The following is a 7,490-nucleotide window of genomic DNA, read 5'->3' as shown; positions in this document are numbered from 1 at the left end:
CCTGCGCGTCCGGAGCCTGTGCTCCGCAACGGGAGAGGCCACAACGGTGAAAGGCCTGCGTACCGCAAAAAAAAAAAAAAAAAAAAAAGACATAGATAATAAGGATAGGAAACAATTTTTAGCTATTCTTTAAAAAAAAAAAAACAACTAGAAGTTCCACCTTGAAAATAGATGAATTATCATTTCCAACTGCCTTACCTTATCTGAGAGTAGGAAGGGATTTAAGAAGTTAGCAGCAGTTCTCAAATGTATCTGTCATTCAGGTAGGAGTTGTCACTGGTCCCTGGTAAAAAGTTAAATTTACTTCTCAGGAACTGTTCTTTAGTGAATCCTTAATATTCTTTAAGTGTTAAAATAGCAGTTTTAAGATGAAATGATGTGAAGCTAAATTGTGGTTGTTACTTTTAATGTACTCACTTAACAAAATAAAATGTTGGCAACTGTATATCGGTCCCCTTACCTTTGCCCTTGAAATTTTAATGGTTCATAAAGCCCCAAATTGGTAAGCACTTTTCTAATAGAGCTTCTGTCTTTCCACAAATACTTATTGAGTCTTTGGGGACAGATCAGGAACATGACACACAGGTGTCAAATAGAACTTAGAGTCTCATGATAGACAAATAAGTAATGATTTTAATACAGTGGAATAAGTGCTTTTAGGGAAACAGAAGTGCAGGGAATACTGGAGCGTATGAGCAGGCCACCTAATGCTGATTTGGGGAAGTCAGGCAAGGATTTCTCTACGAAAGAGATATAAAACATGACTAGTACATATTGGCTTTGTGAGCAAAGTATCTCCCTTGAGGTAACTAGGTACTTAGAAAAGCAAACCAAGGGGCTGCTTTATCACCATGGAATTAGAGCAAATGGCTATAATTAGAGCCTGTTGAACTTTGATGAAATAATCATGTCCCAGCCAGTACAACAGTTCCTTAGTGGCCAGATATTAATTTCTCTAGAGGCAAGGTAGTGGGATAAAATTTTTGAGGTAAGAAGTGATATTCTCTTTGTCCGTGCATCTCTCTCTGTTTCTGTTCGTCTTTCTGAGAGTGAAACTTTCCTTATCCTCCTCCAGATCCTGAATTTTTGTCTCAGAAGAAGAGAGTATCTGTGGAGAAAACTGGGAGTGCAGGAACCTCATCTTTCTGGATTTGGTTTCCAAAACCCACCAAAGAGGATACAAGTAGGTGCCTCTGGATAAATCACAAATAAGACAGCGCCTAGGGAATAAAGCACTGGGGATGTGGGGGAACTTTCCCTGAGACTAAAATATTGTTCTCACAGGGCTGGGGAGTAGAGGCAGGAGGGGTAGAGAGAAAGAGAATACTCAAGGGGAGCTGATAAAAGCAGAATTTGGTGGTTCCCAAGGACAGAGCCATATATCCAGTCAGAACCTCAAGGAGGTGAGAGCACCCAGTAAAAAAAAGGTTGGAAGGTATGCCTAGGGAGGGAATCTCAAATTCCCATGTGATCCAAAGGTAGTCAGGAGAGCCACAGGACCTGGAGGCGCTTGTGGAGAGAAACAAGGGCAGTATTGCTAACTGGGAGACTAGGCAGGCTTCCCAATGCCTTGAGACTACATAAGCGTGACTCATATATAACTGGTATGGCTGTACTGGTTGATAAATTATCAAAGTACTTTATATTCATTGATAGCCATTTACCCAGAATGACCTACCCTCCCCAAACTAAAGGATTAATGCCTGGGATGGCAGAGGAACCTCCAGTATGCCACATAAGCACTAAACCTGGTATCTGCATTCTTTCTGACTGGTTGGTATATTAGTTATCTCAGGTTGCATGGCACTTTACTCCAAAAATTGGCAGCTTAAAGCAGTAACAACCATTTGTTGTCTCACAGAGTTTCTGTGGGTCAGGAATTTGGGAGCAGCTTAGCTGGACTATTCTGGCTCACAGTATATTATGACTTTGTAGTCACGAGGTCAGCTGGGTCTGCAGTCTTGACTGGCACAGGGGGACCAATCCTAAGATGTGTCAGTCACATAGCTGGCAAGCTGTAGGAGGCCTCAGTTCCTCACCTTGTGGACCTCTCTGTGAAGCTGCTTGGATGTCTTCAATGACATGGCATCTGCCTTCACCAGAATGAGTGACCTAAGAGAGAGCAAGGCAGAGCTATAATGTCTTTTATGACTTAGCCTTCAAAGACACACTCCATCATTTCTGAAGTATCCTACTGATGACACAGGTAATCCCTATTCATTGTGAGAGAGACTACACAGGGTATACTAACTAGGAGGTAAAAATAATTGGGGGTTGTCTTTAAGGCTCCTACCACAGTCAGTGACCTTGTCCTATGGGTTGTTAAATATTTGGACTGTCACTTTCACACAAGTCAGAGTAGCCTTGAAAAAGGAGGAGGCAGAAGTGCAGGGCAAAGTCCAACCTGACTGAGATTAAATTTTTGTCTTCCTCCAAGAATGGTACCTCAAACAGAAGCTGGGTTTTATAAAAATGTACATTTTGTTCTTGCACATCTGAATTTGTGTACTGAGATTCATGGCTACTGTGTTCCATGTAACTGCTCCCTGAAAATAACTGCCAACATTTTCTTTGTTCACCACTCCTCTTCTATCGCTTTAATTCTTTCTTTAAAAGGTACAATCCTTCAATAACTTTGCTATTTAGAATGTTAATCTGGGAAGCACTCTGCCTCTTCCCATTAATAGTGATTTCATTATATCATTCCTTCTGGAAGCCCAGAATGTGGAGCACGTATAATGTCCTTCCTAGAAGGGCATCTGTGCAGCAAGGCAAATGCTAATTAGTGCTGCCTTGGCGTTCAGAAGGAAGAAGAGCAGGTTGACAGTGAGGATCATTGGATTTATGCACCATTCATATTTATTATCTGTTTGGGGGACAAGCATTGATAAAATATGACCTTGCTTAAGTTTATTAACAAACAATCATCAATGATATAGTATGGCAGTTACCCAGTGAATTATCAAGGGGCATGTCTGAGTCCACGTCTTTGGAATTTTCTAGGACTTCATGGAGATCCTGAGTTGCAGAATTTTAGAAATGCTGCCCATTTTGAGAGTTATACTGTTATTCTTGGAAAGATGTTTAAAAATTCTAAGTTACTTGGATATATTTGGAATCTGGGTGAAAAGAGAAAGAAATATGAAGTTCTAGGTAATTTATCAATGGTAGCAGCATTAGTTCCCAAACCGAGAAAAGAATGAATAATTCCCGATTTGTGTCTCATGAAAAACAAGCAAAATTTCAAGCCTCTGTGGGCTGGATATATTTTACCACGTCTTCTCTTCAACACAAGTCAACCATTGCTGAGCCATTAATCATTTACTAGAAAAAGGCATTCTGTGGAGTTGAAATATAATTTCCATATGAAATATAGCTATGTTTAATAGCTTCTGAGCTACGTATGTCAAATAGCTTCTGAGTCTAGCTATTACTTCAGGAGAACACACAGCCGTACCTCTCATCAAAAATGGAAGCTTGGGCTTCCCTGGTGGCGCAGTGGTTGAGAGTACGGCTGCCGATGCAGGGGACGCGGGTTCGTGCCCCGGTCCGGGAAGATCCCGCATGTAGCGGAGCGGCTGGGCCCGTGAGCCATGGCCGCTGAGCCTGTGCATCTGGAGCCTGTGCTCCATAGTGGGAGAGGCCACAGCAGTGAGAGGCCCGCGTACCGCGAAAAAAAAAAAAAAAAAGCAAGCTCACACCCAGAATGAAAGAATAATAATAATGGCTACTGTGGCAGTTATGGTGGCGCAGTTAGAATCTCTCTTCAAGAAAGAACTTGCTACTCAGCTGCAAGGGGGGCAGGGAGCTGACAGCCTCTAGCTGCTAAAGGCTTCAGGATTTATCTCAGCTTCTGAGCTGAGGCAATGCCCTTCAAGGCAGACCTCAGTCAATGACTGAACATGTCGGGGTCCTAAGGCCTGGCTACTTCCGCCCACTGTAGTAAGACTGTTCTAATCGGTAATCTTTGCTCAGGAGCTTTTCTTATTGAGTTGGCTGACACTTGTTCAGATCTAAATCATGGCATGAGACTTGTTCTGTCCAATCCTGCTTATTACTCTCCTTTCACATGTATCAGATATGCATCATGGTCTGAAAGCATTCCCTACCCAATCTCACTTTCTTCCCCTTTTATATTTCACATGGAGTGTCCCCTAGTAAAACTCTTGCATTCCCATCTCAACATCTGCTTCTCAGAGGCCCAAAATGACACAGCTACTATTTACTAAGAACCTACTGCGTGAAGGAGTATATCATAGTGTGTTTGGGGAAGTTATTTAACCTCTCCTAACTGTTCTCTCATCTATAAAGTGGGGTTGTTGTAAAAATTAAATGAAATAATCTACAAAGAGTAATTTCTACAGTCCCTGGGATACAGCAAGTACTCAATAACTGGTATGTAACACTAAGAGTATTATGCCATATGCTAGAGTCTGTGTGAGAAATTTTTTATTACTTGTAATTCTTGTTAAATATCAAATATTATTGTGCTCATTTAACATATGAGGTAACTAGTGTTCACTGAAGTTAAAATAACTTGTTCAAATTACTTTATATACTTCAACCTGGGATTCAAACTCAGCAAGTTCTGTAGAAGACAGCAATGCACACGTATGCTAGCAAAGAATCCATTGCTGTTACCTAGAATGTAAAGGAGCTCCACACCCTCTATGGCATGGTATGTACTCTGTAATTAATAAAAACTACTTTGGGGATTCATTAATAACTTTAAGTCTACTCTTAATTCCACCATGTATATGACATTAGAATCTATCAATGGGTGCTTAAACCAAGAATTTGTCAAAAAGTTCAGAAGATAAATATATAATGCCACTGCCACTGCCTGATGAATAATGGTCAGTTATTTTATTTTATTTTTTGCATTTTATTTTATTGTTTATTTTTTGAATTTTATTTTATTTTTTATACGAAGGTGCTTATTAGTTATCTATTTTATACATATTAGTGTATATATGTCAATCCCAATATCCCAATTCATCCCCCCTCTGCCTGCTTGACCCCCTTGGTGTCCATATGCTTGTTCTCTACATCAGTGTTTCTATTTCTGTCTTGCAAACCGGTTCATCTGTACCATTTTTCTAGGTTCCACAAATATGCATTAATATACAATATTTATTTTTCTCTTTCTGACTTACTTCACTCTGTATGATAATCTCTAGTTCCATCCACATCTCTACAAATGAACCAATTAAGTTCCTTTTTATGGCTAGTAATATTTCATTGTATATATGCACCACATCTTCCTTATCCATTCGTCTGTCAATGGGCATTTAGGATGCTTCCATGACCTGGCTATTGTAAATAGAGCTGCAATGAACATTGGGGTGTATGTGTCTTTTTGATTTATGGTTTTCTCTGGGTACATGCCCAGTCGTGGGATTGCTGGGTCATATGGTAATTCTATTTTTAGTTTTTTAAGGAGCCTCCATACTGTTCTCCATAGTGGCTGTATCAATTTACATTCCCACCGACAGTGCAAGAAGGTTCCCTTTCCTCCACACCCTCTCCAGCATTTGTTGTTTGTAGATTTTCTGATGATGCCCATACTAACCAGTGTGAGGTGATACCTCATTGCAGTTTCGATTTGCATTTCTCTAATAATTAGTGATGTTGAGCATCTTTTCATGTTCCTCTTGGCCATTTGTATGTCTTCTTTGGAGAAATGTCTATGTAGGTCTTCTGCCCATTTTTTCATTGGGTTGTTTATTTTTTTAATATTGAGGTGCATGAGCTGTTTATATATTTTGGAGATTAATCCTTTGTCTGTTGATTCATTTGCAAATACTCTCTCCCATTCTGAGGGTTGGGTTTTCATTTGTTTATAGTTTCCTTTGCTGTGCAAAAGCTAGTAAATTTCATTAGGTCCCATTTGTTTTAATTTCCATTACTCTAGGAGGTGGGTCAAAAAAATCTTGCTGTGATTTATGTCAAAGAGTGCTCTTCCTAGGTTTTCCTCTAAGAGTTTTATAGTTTCTGGCCTTACATTTAGGTCTTTAATCCATTTTGAATTTATTTTTATGCATGGTGTTAAGGAGTGTTGTACTTTCATTCTTTTACATGTAGCTGCCCAGTTTTCCCAGCACCACTTACTGAAGAGACTGCCTTTTCTCCATTGTATATCCTTGCCTCCTTTGTTATACAATAGTTGACCATAGGTGCGTGGGTTTATCTCTGGGCTTTGTATCCTGTTCCATTGATCTATATTTCTGTTTTGGTGCCAGTACCATATTGTCTTGATGCCTGTAGCTTTGTAGTATACTCTGAAGTCAGGGAATCTGATTCCTCCAGATCCGTTTTTTTCTCTCAAGATTGCTTTGGCTATTCAGTTTCTTTTGTGTCTCCATACAAATTTTTAGATTTTTTTGTCTAGTTCTTTAAAATATGCCATTGGGGAGTCAGCTCAACCCACCACTAGTCCCTCCCATCAGGAAGCTTGCACAAGCCTCTCAGATAGCCTCATCCACCAGAGGGCAGACAGCAGAAGCAAGAAGAACTACAATCCTACAGGTTGTGGAAGAAAAACCACATTCACAGAAAGATACACAAGATGAAAAAGCAGAGGGCTATGTACCACATGAAGTAACAAGATAAAACCCCAGAAAAACAACTAAATGAAGTGGAGATAGGCAACGTTCCAGAAAAAGAATTCATAATAATGATAGTGAAGATGATCCAGGACCTCAGAAAAAGAATGAAGGCAAAGATCAAGAAATGTAAGAAATGTTTAAAAAAGACCTACAAAAATTAAAGAACAAACAGAGATGAACAATACAATAAATAAAATGAAAACTACACTACAAGGATTCAGTAGCAGAGTAACTGAGGCAGAAAAACGTATAAGTGACCTGGAAGACAGAATGGTGGAATTCACTGCAGTGGAACTGAATAAAGAAAAAAGAATGAAAAGAAATGAAGACAGCCTAAGAGACCTCTGGGACAACATTAAACGCAACAAAATTCACATTATAGGGGCCCCAGAAGGAGAAGAGAGAGAGAGAAAGGACCCCAGAAAATATTTGAAGAGATTATAGTCGAAAATTTCCCTAACATGGGAAAGGAAATAGCCACCCAAGTCCAGGAAGCGCAGCGAGTCGCATACAGGATAAACCCTAGGAGAAACACACCGAGACACATAGTAATCAAATTGGCAAAAATTAAAGACAAAGAAAAATATTGAAAGCAGCAAGGGAAAAACGACAAATAACATACAAGGGAACTCCCTTAAGGTTAACAGCTGACTTCTCAGCAGAAACTCTACAAGCCAGAAGGCAGTGGCATGATATACTTAAAGTGATGAAAGGGAAGAACCTACAAACAAGATTACTCTACCCGGAAAGGATCTCATTCAGATTCAACAGAGAAATCAAAAGCTTTACAGACAAGCCAAAGCTAAGAGAATTCAGCACCACCAAACCAGCTCTACAACAAATGCTAAAGGAACTTCTCTAAGTGGGAAACACAAGAGAAGA

General features: G+C 39.7%; 1 long non-coding RNA gene across 2 annotated transcripts in view; it reads right to left on the bottom strand.

Moving 5' to 3' along the window:
- Window positions 1-7,490, bottom strand: part of LOC112066519 (uncharacterized) — a 35,445-nt gene that overhangs the window by 10,731 nt on the left and 17,224 nt on the right. Inside the window, exons 2-4 of one of the 2 annotated variants that reach the window (XR_003683477.2) lie at window positions 2,040-2,112; window positions 199-283; window positions 1-55 (exon numbers count right to left, since the gene is read on the bottom strand). This is a non-coding gene — a long non-coding RNA (uncharacterized lncRNA). The remainder of the gene's footprint in view (window positions 56-198; window positions 284-2,039; window positions 2,113-7,490) is intronic. The other variant, XR_003683478.1, reaches the window with a different exon arrangement.

Source organism: Physeter macrocephalus, chromosome 15, assembly GCF_002837175.3.
Source record: "Physeter macrocephalus isolate SW-GA chromosome 15, ASM283717v5, whole genome shotgun sequence".
In the NCBI taxonomy this organism is placed as follows: Eukaryota; Metazoa; Chordata; class Mammalia; order Artiodactyla; family Physeteridae; genus Physeter; species Physeter macrocephalus.
The sequence above is the reverse complement of the archived record's forward strand: the minus strand, read 5'-3'. Positions and strand labels throughout refer to the sequence as shown.